Raw genomic sequence first — 12,460 nt, forward strand, 5'->3', positions numbered from 1 at the left:
CAAGCTCGAGGTAAGATTCCAACCACTAGAACTCTAGTTTTCTGCTTTGTTTTATTACTGAGTTTAGTTGAGATTTTGGGTTTGAAAGTAGAGAATCCAATGGGGTTTTTGGCAAATGTTGGGTAGGTTATGATGCCTAGGACTAGTAAATATGGTATTTGGGTTCATTTGGGGGTTTAAATGGTGTTTGGAAGTTTTTGAAACAGGTTGAAAATGGAGAATTCGAAGGAAGAAGAACCAGGGCCATGTTTGACTGGTCCTAGTGCTATAGCGCCCAGAGGGTAGCGCTACAGCGCTAGCCAGGGCAAAATGTCCCTGGTTGTAGCGCTGGGGCGCTAGGGGGGTAGCGATGTAGCGCTACCCTGTTTTCTCAGAAGCATATTTTGGGTGTTTTTAAGGGTTTTTGGCTCGGGGTTTCAATCCTTAAGGCTCGGGATCGAATTTACTCACCGTTTGGGTACTATTCAGGGTCCCGGGAGTGAGGTTTAGGTTAAGACTCATTTATTGGTATTTTCATTAATTGGATTCCATATTTGGTTATGACTAGGTGACCGCTAAGGGATTAAAATATCGATCGCTCTCAAGGGTCATTCGTAAAGCGTTTCTCGCTCAAACAACAGGTAAGAAAACTGCACCCGATTATGTGGTTAGGTTGGGACTAAGTGTTCCCTATATTTGTATGTATTATTATGTGATTGTGAAGGGACTAAGAGCTCCCTATATCTGTATGATGTCATAGATGGTATTATGCCATGGAACATAAGATAAACGGCCTAAGGGTGCCGTAAATAATATTTGCGCACATGGCGCGACTCAGACACTGGTAGCCGAGGACAGCTTATTAATCACTGAGCTCGGTTAAGCTAGCCGGAGTCAATGGGTATTACACTGGGGCAGCCTAAGTGAGCCGAAGACAATGGGTTAAATTGAGGGAGCGGCCTAAGGGTGTCGACCCTAAATATTGTGTAATGATTGAGATAAATTATCAATTATGCATATGGTTTGCAAACTGATAGATATGATATGTTAATCACCTGGATGAAAAATTGTTAGTTTGTCGATTGTTATCGCTGAATAGGTGAATGTTAAGAATTGCTTAATTCTTGATTATGTGTTGTGGAATATCTGGTTATTGATATTGATCATGCTATGTTGTTACATTTTCTTGCTGGGCCTCGGCTCATGGGTGCTACGTGGTGCAGGTAAAGGCAAGGGCATGTAGATTCAACCATGAGTTGGAGAGCTCAGGGGGCAAGGTGTACATTGTCAGCTGCTCGGCCGCCACGGTCGAGGGATTGTACAGGGACGAAAACCTAAAATGCGTATTTAGCCATTAGAGTGGCTTGAGTTGTTTATAACTTCTGTAATTTTTTAAATATGTCATCCAAACCCTGCTTTGAGAGTCTACGTATTTGTAACGACCCAAATTCACTAATAAGGCTTAAGGGCCTTGATTAGTGTGCCTAGAGGGCATAATGGGATTTTGTGTGTGACTTTTATGAGTTTAATGCATGATTATGATTTAATGCATGTTATATGACTATTTGATTATTTGTGATGCATGACTATGTGAATTAGTATGCATGTAGACTTGATTATCTTAGAAAGAGCATCATTGTAATTTGGCCATTTTGGGCATGACTGTGTTGATATCTGTGATCTGTGACTCGAGACGATCCTAGAGTGAGCGGGTTAGCGGAAAAGTCAAAGCGGGAATTTATACCCGGCTTGGGTTAAGCCTGGGGAGTTTAAATGAGAATTTGGAAAATATATTGAGGTTAATCTTGATGATGAGAAATGTATATTTGGTGATTAATCAGGTATTGGGTAGTAAGCGGGAAATTATTAGGAATACTTGAGGAATTAGTGGGAATTTGGGTAAAATGACTAAAATGGCCCGACATGGACAAAAAGGTTTAGAATTTATAGGGAGGGCATTTTGGTCTTTAGGCTTTTTAGAGATAAGTTAAAGGGGGGCTTTATACTTAGTGGAATTTGTAGAAAAGAGTGGGAAGGCTGAAGAAAGAAAGAAAGAAGGAAGAAAAAGGAAAAGAGAGAAAACAGAAGGGTTTGTTCCAAAAGGATCGGTTTGTGGCTCTCCCACCATTTCCCTTCATTTTTCTTGGAGTTAAGCTCAGTGGAGAGCTAGGGAAGGCTGAGCATCAAGGATCCTAAGCTAGACTTGAGGATTGGCAAGGGATTTGCAATATCACTTCAGAAATTTGAGGTAAGTTCTTGGAGATTTCAGTTTTAGGGTTTGACTGGTTTGAGCTGTGTATTTGAGCTAAATAGATGGGGATTTTTGGGAAATCGGGCCAAGATTGAGAAGGAGCAAGCTAAGGAGGTCTAGGGTTCAACTCAAGGTCGAAATTCCATCCACGGTATGATTTCTAAGACCTTATCTTTGATGTTTGAATGAATTTCTGGTTTTAGGGTTCGTTGTGGTAGATCTTGAGTTTTGGGTTGCTTGAGATTGGGTTATGGGTTCTTGGGATGAGTGTGAGGTGTTGATAAGTTTGTTTTTGGGTTTGGGAAAGATTTGGACAAGTTGGGGTTGAAATGGTTGAAGGAAAATCGTAGAAACGATTTTTGGGTGTGGTCTGGCTGCAACTAGCGCTACAGCGCTAGTCAGTGGGTGCTGTAGCGCTAGGCCCTGTTTCTGGGGGGTGTGGTTATGCTTGTAGCGCTACAGCGCCCTCTTTAGAGCGCTGTAGCGCTGCACTGTTCACAGAAAGGGTTTTTTGGGCTTTTGTTGAGGGATTTCGACCTAGGGTTCGGGGCTCGATTCCACCACTTTGTTTTGGGGATCTAGGACTTCCCGGGGGCTCGGGATTGGTCCCGATGCTAGGTTTTGGACTTGAGGTTTGGTGATGAATTTGACTTATGGATTTTGTTTAGGTGACCACTAGGGCTCGAGTAGGATCATGCTCAAGGAGTCAGGTGATCAAGGCTATCGAATTGAGAGGTAAGAAAACTGTAACACCCGAGAACAGGGCATGGGCCCACAGTGTTATTGCAGGGCATGGCCCTAGATTGTATTGTGTGCGAATGTATAACCTTAAATGAATTATTATATGTTCGAATGATTATTACGAAATGTACTATAGGTGTGATTACAATGAAATGAACGGTTAAGGCCGAGAACGGCCTTGGGGCCGGAAGTAACACCTAGCACATGGGATGCTTGTAGTCAGGGTGGGACCCAATGGATACATGAGTTATCCTCACGGTAAGGACCGAGACCCCATGCTTTGGTAAGGCCTCTGGGGCGGCATGGCCGTGTTTTGTTCAGTCTGATGGTTTTCCTGTCTATCAATGGATTATATGAATATGTCATATACTGTATGGGTTTTCTTGCTGGGCTTCGGCTCACGGGTGCTCTGTGTGGCAGGTAAAAGCAAGGAGTCAGTCAACCGGCCATGAGTATGGAGAGCGTGGGGGCGGCGCGTACATGTTCGGCCTACCCAACTGCTTTGGTCGGGGGCATTTTGTATATGGCTGTTTTAACTTATTCTTTTGATAGTTAATCAGGTGTAAATCTATTTTTTTGAGTTGTAAATGTTTTGTAAACCTTATTTTGGGATCCCAGATGTTTGACACTTAATGTTTTCAATGAAACTAAGCGTTTTCAAAGACTACAGCCTTAATTTCTAATCAAGTCACACTTTTGGTTTTAGAAACCTCGTATAGTCAGTTAATTGCAAAATTTCTGTTTTAAACTTACTTAGTAACGGCTCTAAGGTAGTAGGGCGTTACAGTATTAAACTTTCATTTTTAACGAAAACAACTTATATATGACCAAAAGATTTTATTCCTAATCAGTTGATGACTTAGATTCACAGTTTGTTCAAATGACTTGATTAGCAAGTCTTGCACTATTTTAAACACATAGTGTAACGGTCTTGGTTACCCAGGGCGTTACAGCCTTTGCCAATGTTGATTACCCATCGCCCATGGAGCCACTGTCGAAGTTGTGGATTAATCATAGTAGTTTAAGATTAAAGATTCCAGCAAAGAACCTCTGGTATCAAGGTCGTTCCTCATTTTTCTCACCATGTCATCTTCATATTTATAGACTTCGATTTGAATGGCTCTCGTTTCAACTTGGCTCCCATGTAGTTCTTTTTGGGAATTTATGGGGATTACACTTTCTAGATCAACAATGAATAATAATAATAATTCAATATTACAAACCCTAGATACTAATCAATAATTATATTCAAAATATGAATGCAAATCTTGAAGATCAAAGATTAAGTGATTGTAACATGAATTTAGAAATATTTAATCATCAATATTAATAATAATATTAAACATAATAAAATATGAAATAACAACAATATCACAACTAAGTAAATAACAATAGAATAACACAATTACAAAGTTTGAGTTTTAGAAAGATTCAACCTTTATTTTGGAAACCTAGGCTTGTCACAATAAGTATATTGTTGTCCAAAATCTCTATCCCAAGTCTTTCCTTAGTTGATTGAAGCTTCGCTAAAATAGAATGAGAAGTGTGATTAAACAAGCCTTTGAACTCACACAAGTCAAGCAATTCTTGATGAGCTTCATGGAGAAAACTTATGATTTCTTAGAGATTAGAGAGAGTTGAAAAGTGTGATCAAAGTTTCACAACTCTAATAACTCTTATTTATAGTGTAGGCACGTCATTAAGTCTAACAAATAGGATTAGAGCTTTGAACACATCATTTGGAGCTAAAACCACGCAACCGCATGGACTTGTACGAACATGCTAGGCGATGCATCGCCTAGCACTAGGCAACACATCGATGCGTTATGGTTTCTCAAAGTTTTCAGCCCAGTTGATGCATCGCCTTCTGGATGGCAACGTGTGGCCTCTAAACCTGACCCATATTCTCAAAATGTGTCTTAAACACCTCCAAATGCTCTCAAACGTTTTGGGCATACTTAGATATCTATGTGTATCACTTTAGACTCATAAAAATCAATTATAGATGCCTACAACAAAAACTCATAATTTCACTTCAACTTAAGTGAAATTGTTAAGTATTTTGCACCACATTATGTAAACAACTTGACCATCATATTTAATCAATCTCAACAATTCATCTTCTCTACATCTAAAGACTTGAGTCAACGACCTATTGGTTTGAAATTTGGTCACATTCGATGGGAGGGTGATGTAACACCCTCACTTATTTTAGTTAAAACCATATCTAATGTGTTACGTTTTAAAACTATACCATAATTACTTTCAGCGGAAGTCTGGATATTTTTTTTTAGAAAACTTATTTCACATTATTTACATTAAACATAAAGTGTGTCTCAAACATATTATACATAAGTATTAAATAACTCAATTTGTTTTCAAAACATAACTCCACACTTTATTACAAACATGCACAATGATAAACTGAAATAACCCACAAAAGGTCGATATGTTCATATGTACAAATCAGGGTCAGGACCATGCTTCAGTTCTCCTTTGTCATTCACTCATTTCTTTCTTTACCTGCAACACAAGACAACTGTGAGCCTAAAGCTCAATAAGCAAAGTAATGCATGCAATGCTAATGATTACCCAACGTCAATGGACATACACAACTTCTTTTTAAATTTTTGGGCCCCTTAATTTGTGCACACTGTTTCATTAGGCCAATGCATGCAGGGCTTGTTACACATATAATATAAAATCTCATGGGTTCTCCTCCGGCTAGCCATCACCACAGTAGGGCGCATTAACAAATTTATTCCATCATTGCCACGTCGGGCTCAAGAGTTAAGGCGGCCACACACTGTAGTGTCAATATGTAATGCCCCAAATTTCCTAATAAGGTTTAGGACCTTGATTAGGAGGCTGGGAATACCATAATTGCTTATTATGTTATTAAATGATAATATGCATGTTTAGGTGTATTAAATATGCATGTGAACTCATTTCTGAGTAATTGGGCGATTTTCATATTTTGGTCATTTCTGGCATATTTGGCATATATGTGATATGTGTGTGGTGCTTTATTATTATTTGGTTATGCCAAGGTTACTTAGCACAAGACGATCCTAGGAGATAAGTTAGTGGGAGAGTCACAACGAGATTTATTCGTGACTCGGTGTGAGTCAAGGTGTATTTAGAGCATTACCGGGTTATTGGGTAATGGGAGTTAATATTTGGTGATAAATTGGGAGTTAGTAAGATCAGGGGGAAATTCTGGAGGTTTTGGCTATTTTGTCCCCGGGGGTGTTTTCGGGACCCCGAGCGTTAGGATTTGGTTGAGGCTACTTAAGCTTTAAGTAACCTTTTAAAAGAATAAAAGAACGTTATGTACGTTCTCTCTCCCTTAAAGTTCCATTTTCGTCTCCCAATCACATTTTCGAAGGTAACTTGAGTTCTAGGACTCGGAATCAAGCGAGGATCGAGGCATATCGATCCTAGGAAAGATTAGAAGCTTATTAGCCAGAGGATTTAGTTGGAAACAACTCAATTGGAGGTAATTCAAGTTTTAAGTTTTTAAAGCTTTGATTGGACTTTTTGTGTTTGGTGAGTTTTTGTTAGATTTGAAGCTTGGGTTTTATGGGTTTTGGATCATGGGGATGTTTGGGAACTTTGATTTGTGGATTTGGAGGTGTTTAGGTATGTTTTTGGGAGGTTTTAAAAGGTTGAAATTGGGGTTATGGTTGGTTCTGGGTTGGGGGTCGCGGCCCTGTTCTTGGGCGTCGCGGCCCTGGTTCGAAGAAGCTGGTGGGGGCTTGTTGGTCTTACTGGGCGTCGCGGCCCTTGCTCCTGGAGTGGCTGGGGGCCGCGGCCCAAGGTGTTAAGGTACGCAGCCCTTGCGCAGGTTGGAGCCCGTTTGGGTGTTTTGACCTCGAGAACTTGGTCTTAGGCCTCGGGATCATTCCTACTACCCGGATTGGTGGGGTTTGATGTTTTGGAGGCTAGGTTTGGGTTCCGGGATTGGTTTTAGAACTTGAAATCATTGGATCACCATTTGTGGTTGTGACTAGGTTATCACTAGAGGATTGGAATCGGGATTATGCTTGTGGCTCGTTTATTGGTAACATGTGCTTGGACCAAAGGTAAGAAAACTGCACCTTGGGTATGTATGACATGCATGGTTATTCTTGATGCATGTTGGATTATTAAATGTGACATGCATGGTTATTGTTGAGGCATGTCAAGTGGTTAAATATGATGCATGTGATGCATGAGAAATATGTGATTAGGGCATGCTATGATTATTGAATATGAGAATGTTCAGAGCTTGAGCCTCTATGTTTATGCATGGTCCTAATTATGCTAGTAATTGTTAAGTAAGCATGTCGAATGCCCTGTATTCGAATATTGGATATATGATATATGTTTGGTGGCATTGCTTATTTGTCTATGGTACTGACTAGTCAGGGATACTGACCTAAGAGTCAGAAATGACATAAGCATCCTGAACGCAGGGCCAAATGAAGATTAGATCTAATCGATATCAGCGTTGAATGACTCTAGGGCATTAATGCTGGACCGACCCTAAGGTCGATGAAACTTATAAGCGTTTGGCTAGTCTAGGACTAGTTACTCAGAGCCAGGGCCTAAGGCCTAGGTGACTGCTTGTCACATGGCTAGGGAACAGAGTTCCATAGTTATGACTCTAGAGTCAGGAGGAAGGTTATGTTGGTGACTAGTCATCATGCACCTATCCTGTTTAAGCTAGTGAAAGGTTCACTTATCTAATAAGCCCGGTGACCCTATCGTCACATGGTTTTTGGGAACGGAACCCACCTTAGTGACTATTACAACTGTCACTCTTCTATTTTGGGCTAAAAGCCCTGGATGATTATTATGATCATTGGTTGATGTGTTATACTCAACATTACATGAACTCATTTTCCTGCTTGAATAGGGTTATCTCTGCTAGGCATGTGCCTTATGATTTGAGGTCATGATATGACTGTTTATGAGCATATTGAGTTTTCTTGCTGGGCTTCGGCTCACGGGTGCTATGTGGTGCAGGTAAAGGCAAAAGAAAGTTGGACCATCCTTGAGTTGGAGAGCTTAGGTGACGATGTGTACATATGCAGCTGCTCGACCACCATGGCCGAGGTTTTAAAAGGAACTAGGGTTAAACCCTGTTTTGCCGCTTAGAACGGCTGATTGTAAATATTTTCTTGTAATAGACCTTTAAATTATATTTTTGGGATCCCAATGTATACAGTAAACGTTCTAATGAAACGTTACATCTTAACCAAAAAATTTAATCCCTAAACCGCTAATCATACTTAGTTACACGATTTTTGCCAAATGACTCGATTAGCGAGTTTAGCACTGTTTGCAAGGCACACCGTAACGGTCCCTGGAGTTAGGGCGTTACACAATACATATAACAATAACTCATATGGAGGAGAAATATAAATAGGAACATGGCAAACAATATGATTGGTTCACTAAAACCTAGCCCAAATTATTGGGCTCCATTTACACTTACTTACATTCTCATTTGCATTTTCAAAACAGTGACACTGAACTTAATCTTCTTATTACAACTTACTTTTATGTTGCATAAAACTTGCCAAGGCATCACATAATTAATCATCATAATATCATGCATGGTCTTATATCATACAATAATTTACTATATCACTATTATGTCATGCATACAAATTTATGATGAAGTGTCAATGTATGTCAATACCACTTACTCACAATATATTCATATAATGCATACTTTCACATAACATGTAATTCTTGTGTTGTAGTTGAATACTTTACTTACCTTCTGTCCAAAATATATTTCACCATGTAACAAGTGGTGTCTTAGGTGTTGATGTGCTTATCCTGACAGTGGCATAAATTTCACATCATAATGATGGCAGTAAGGCATCGAACTATCATTTAAAATATCCATAAAACATTATATCAAATTTCATATCCTAATCATGACTAAATTGCCTTAAACCACTTAGATCGAGCGTTAGAATTATCTTAGACACTTGGAGAAATTTTGACAGAGTTTCCCCTTAATTTTAGCTATCCCCAAATATCAAAATCAATCAGTAATCAACATCAAATAACATTCCATAACCATATATCACAAATACCAACATAATTCATCACAAAGTTATCATATATCGATTTTGGTAAAATTCTAATATTCAAGATCATCACCCAAATTAAATGAGTCTCCACGTGTATTCAAACATTCATAAACATATCTACCTTCTTATAAAATCAATCAAATAACCAAAATCAGTTTGTACTCTAAGAACCACAAAAACCTCATAAAACACAAAATTTCACTTACTGGGCAACTTTTCGGTGAAAATAATCTCTTCTAGCTTTTCTAAACCTCAAACCACTTGGAAACCACCCAGAAATATCTTAAAAAAGATAAAACACCATAGATAATCTCTCAGCAAAATTCAAAAATGTGGTTTAACTTTCAAGTACAAGAACTTACCAAAAAAGACCAGAACTAAGCTTAATCCACTTCTTTGGCTTTGATTTCACTTGGATCTCCTTAGAATCTCTTCAAGTCAGCCAAGAAATGGTTTTTGGTTTTCTTTTCTCTCTGTTTTTCAGAGTCTTGGTCGTGGAAAGTGATAAGGTTGATGAAAATCCTTTATTTTCAATGATTTGGCCTTATTGTATCAAAATTTGACACCTTTCACCTTATCATTTCACTTTTTGACTTATGAAAATCTTATCACTTCAATAATTTCGACTTAATCATCTGCTAGGCCTATTATCCTTATGTGTGAAACACTCACACCAAACCTTAGGTCCATATGAGTTCATGCCCAATAGTTATGCTTACCCGATTAAGCGTAGTGCATTTATGCTAAGCTCGTTTTGACTTTGCGTCAACACCACTGATTATGCATACCTCCCATCAAGACTTGATCTAATGGTTATAAAACCATTTTTACCTCATCAATGAGACCTTAATCATACCTTAATTATGTTTGTTAAATCCACTAATACTCAATTTTACACCGAAATACTAGTCATTGACATTGTACTATTTTTCACCACTTAACATCTTTTGCCTTCTATATCTCACTTTTCTCACTTGATTTCATGCCTTGTCCATATATTTCATCATTTCTTATATCTTGAGCGCATCAAACACCCATAAAAGACAACTCAAACGCCACAAGGTTAATAATGTTGAACATACACATAGACATCATATACATAACTTTTATACTTATACATGACAACACTTATAAGAATATGCATATGCTCAAATTATACTGTAATGACCCACTAATCTAGACTAATTGGACCATTATCGAAACTATACATAAAACTTACATTTTTACGAAAATACCATAATTTATTGAGTAACTTGAAAATAAGAGTTATTTACAAATAAACAGAATACTAAGAAGGATTTTGGGATCCCATTGTCTTTAAAACAAAACAAGATTTAAAATAAAAGACATTACATAATAATGCGGAAAATACACATAAAAACCATAAAAACATAAAAGGAGAGTATATCCTCGAATCGAATAACGCTCGGCCCCTTGACTCCATTCATCATCGATACACATTCTCCAAGCGTCACGAATCTTTCCGCCTCTAAACTTATTTTCCTGCACATAAACAGAAAGGAGTGAGCCTAATGCCCAGTAAGGAAAATCTAACACAAAGTCACATACATAATTTCATAAGAAAACATAAAGACTTAACATAACACATATAACATACACTTATTATAATGGCCATTATTACTTGGGGTCCCATAGGCTAAACAAGCATATGCCCATGGGGTTAATGGGGTCCTACTAGCTAAGTAGGTCATATGCCCATAACCCATTTGGGGTCTTGTTAGTCATATGGGTCATATGCCCAAGCCTACAAACATACACATATATCATAACACTTTTAATAACATAAAACATATAGATAACATAATCACATAACATGTTGATTCTAGCCTATTTCCTTACCAAAGTTACCGAGATTATGGACTGAGTTGGGATTGTTGGAACACTCCTAAAACCATAAGAAAGAGTAAGTCTAAAGAAAGGAGATGAAATGAAAGAGATGGAAAGACTAAACCATAGAAAACATACTTACCGACTTATATGCTTAAAAGCTTGGATTCCCTAACCAAAATAAGAATAAGGTTAGGGGACTGAGTAGAAGGTTTTGAGAAAGGAAATAACATAAAAATACAGAAAAGAACTAGAGTTTTGGGTTTACCTCAAAGATTGCAAGATCAATCTAACATCCACCGAAATACTATAGCACTCACTTCCCAAAGTGTTTGATAAGCTTATGATGTTTAAGCTTATAGTTTTTCCCCAAACCAAGTGTTTACACTCTCACACTCACTTAACACTAGCAGCCTCTGAACTTAGAGCAAATGGTGAATAATGGCTGGGTACTAGGTCCTATTTATAGAGTTTGGGAATGAAAATATCTTGATTTTACTTGAATAAAAATAATGGCTTTTTTAAGTGAAAATCATTTGAATAATCGTTCAGCAGAGGCTGAAGACTCGTTCAGAAGATGCTGGACTGTTGAAGGAGTTTGAATGGCTGAAGGGAAAAGAATTCAAATGTATTTGAATTCATGCTGGTGGAGGCGATATATCGCCCCCTATAGGCGATATATCGCCTGGACCTTTGTTCCCGAGGCGACCGTGCATCGATTCGTGTTTTCCGTATCTACGTGCTGCGATATATCGCCCCCTATAGCTGCGATATATCGGCATACGCTGAATATTTAAACACGAATTTACACATTTTTAGCTGAGTTTGAATGGAGTAAACAGCCTTGACTAAGCCCTCAACGTGCTCAAAGCTGCTGACTGACCCTATACATTCAAACTTTTACCCTTATTTAATTTAATCCTCAAAAATACTTAATCCTTAATTACCATTCAAAACATGTGCTTAAAATCCTATTGGTTGATGTCTAAACCTTATAATATAATAATATAATCCTTAATATCAGACACATTAATCGAAGCTTAGGTTATACTTAATATTCTTAAACTATAGGTTAAACTTAGAAAATCTATAAGTACTACTATGAGTGTCCAAATAACTCCCGGTCTGAACCAAAAATCCAAAGTAACAATGATAACACTAAACATACTATAATACTACTAAACAATTAGCTAAGTAAAGTTCTTGGACTCTACATATACATATTGTATGATATGTAATTGTAATGCCCCGAATTTCCTAATAAGGGTTAGGACCTTGATTAGGAGGCCGGGAGGGCCATAATTGAATTATGATGCTATTAAATGATCATATGTGTGTTAATGTGAATTATATTATTATATGATGATAAAATGCATGCATATGGGTGTATTTATAATCATAAAGGCATTTTGGTAATTTGGCATGTTGATGGCATACTTGTGAATTGGGTGCATGTTGTAATTTGTGAATGAGATTTTATTATTATGGAGATATATTCGAGCTATTCGGCATGAGACGATCATAGATTATGAGTTAGCGGTTTTGTCAT

This window comes from Humulus lupulus, chromosome 8 (genome assembly GCF_963169125.1).
Source record: "Humulus lupulus chromosome 8, drHumLupu1.1, whole genome shotgun sequence".
NCBI lineage: Eukaryota > Viridiplantae > Streptophyta > Magnoliopsida > Rosales > Cannabaceae > Humulus > Humulus lupulus.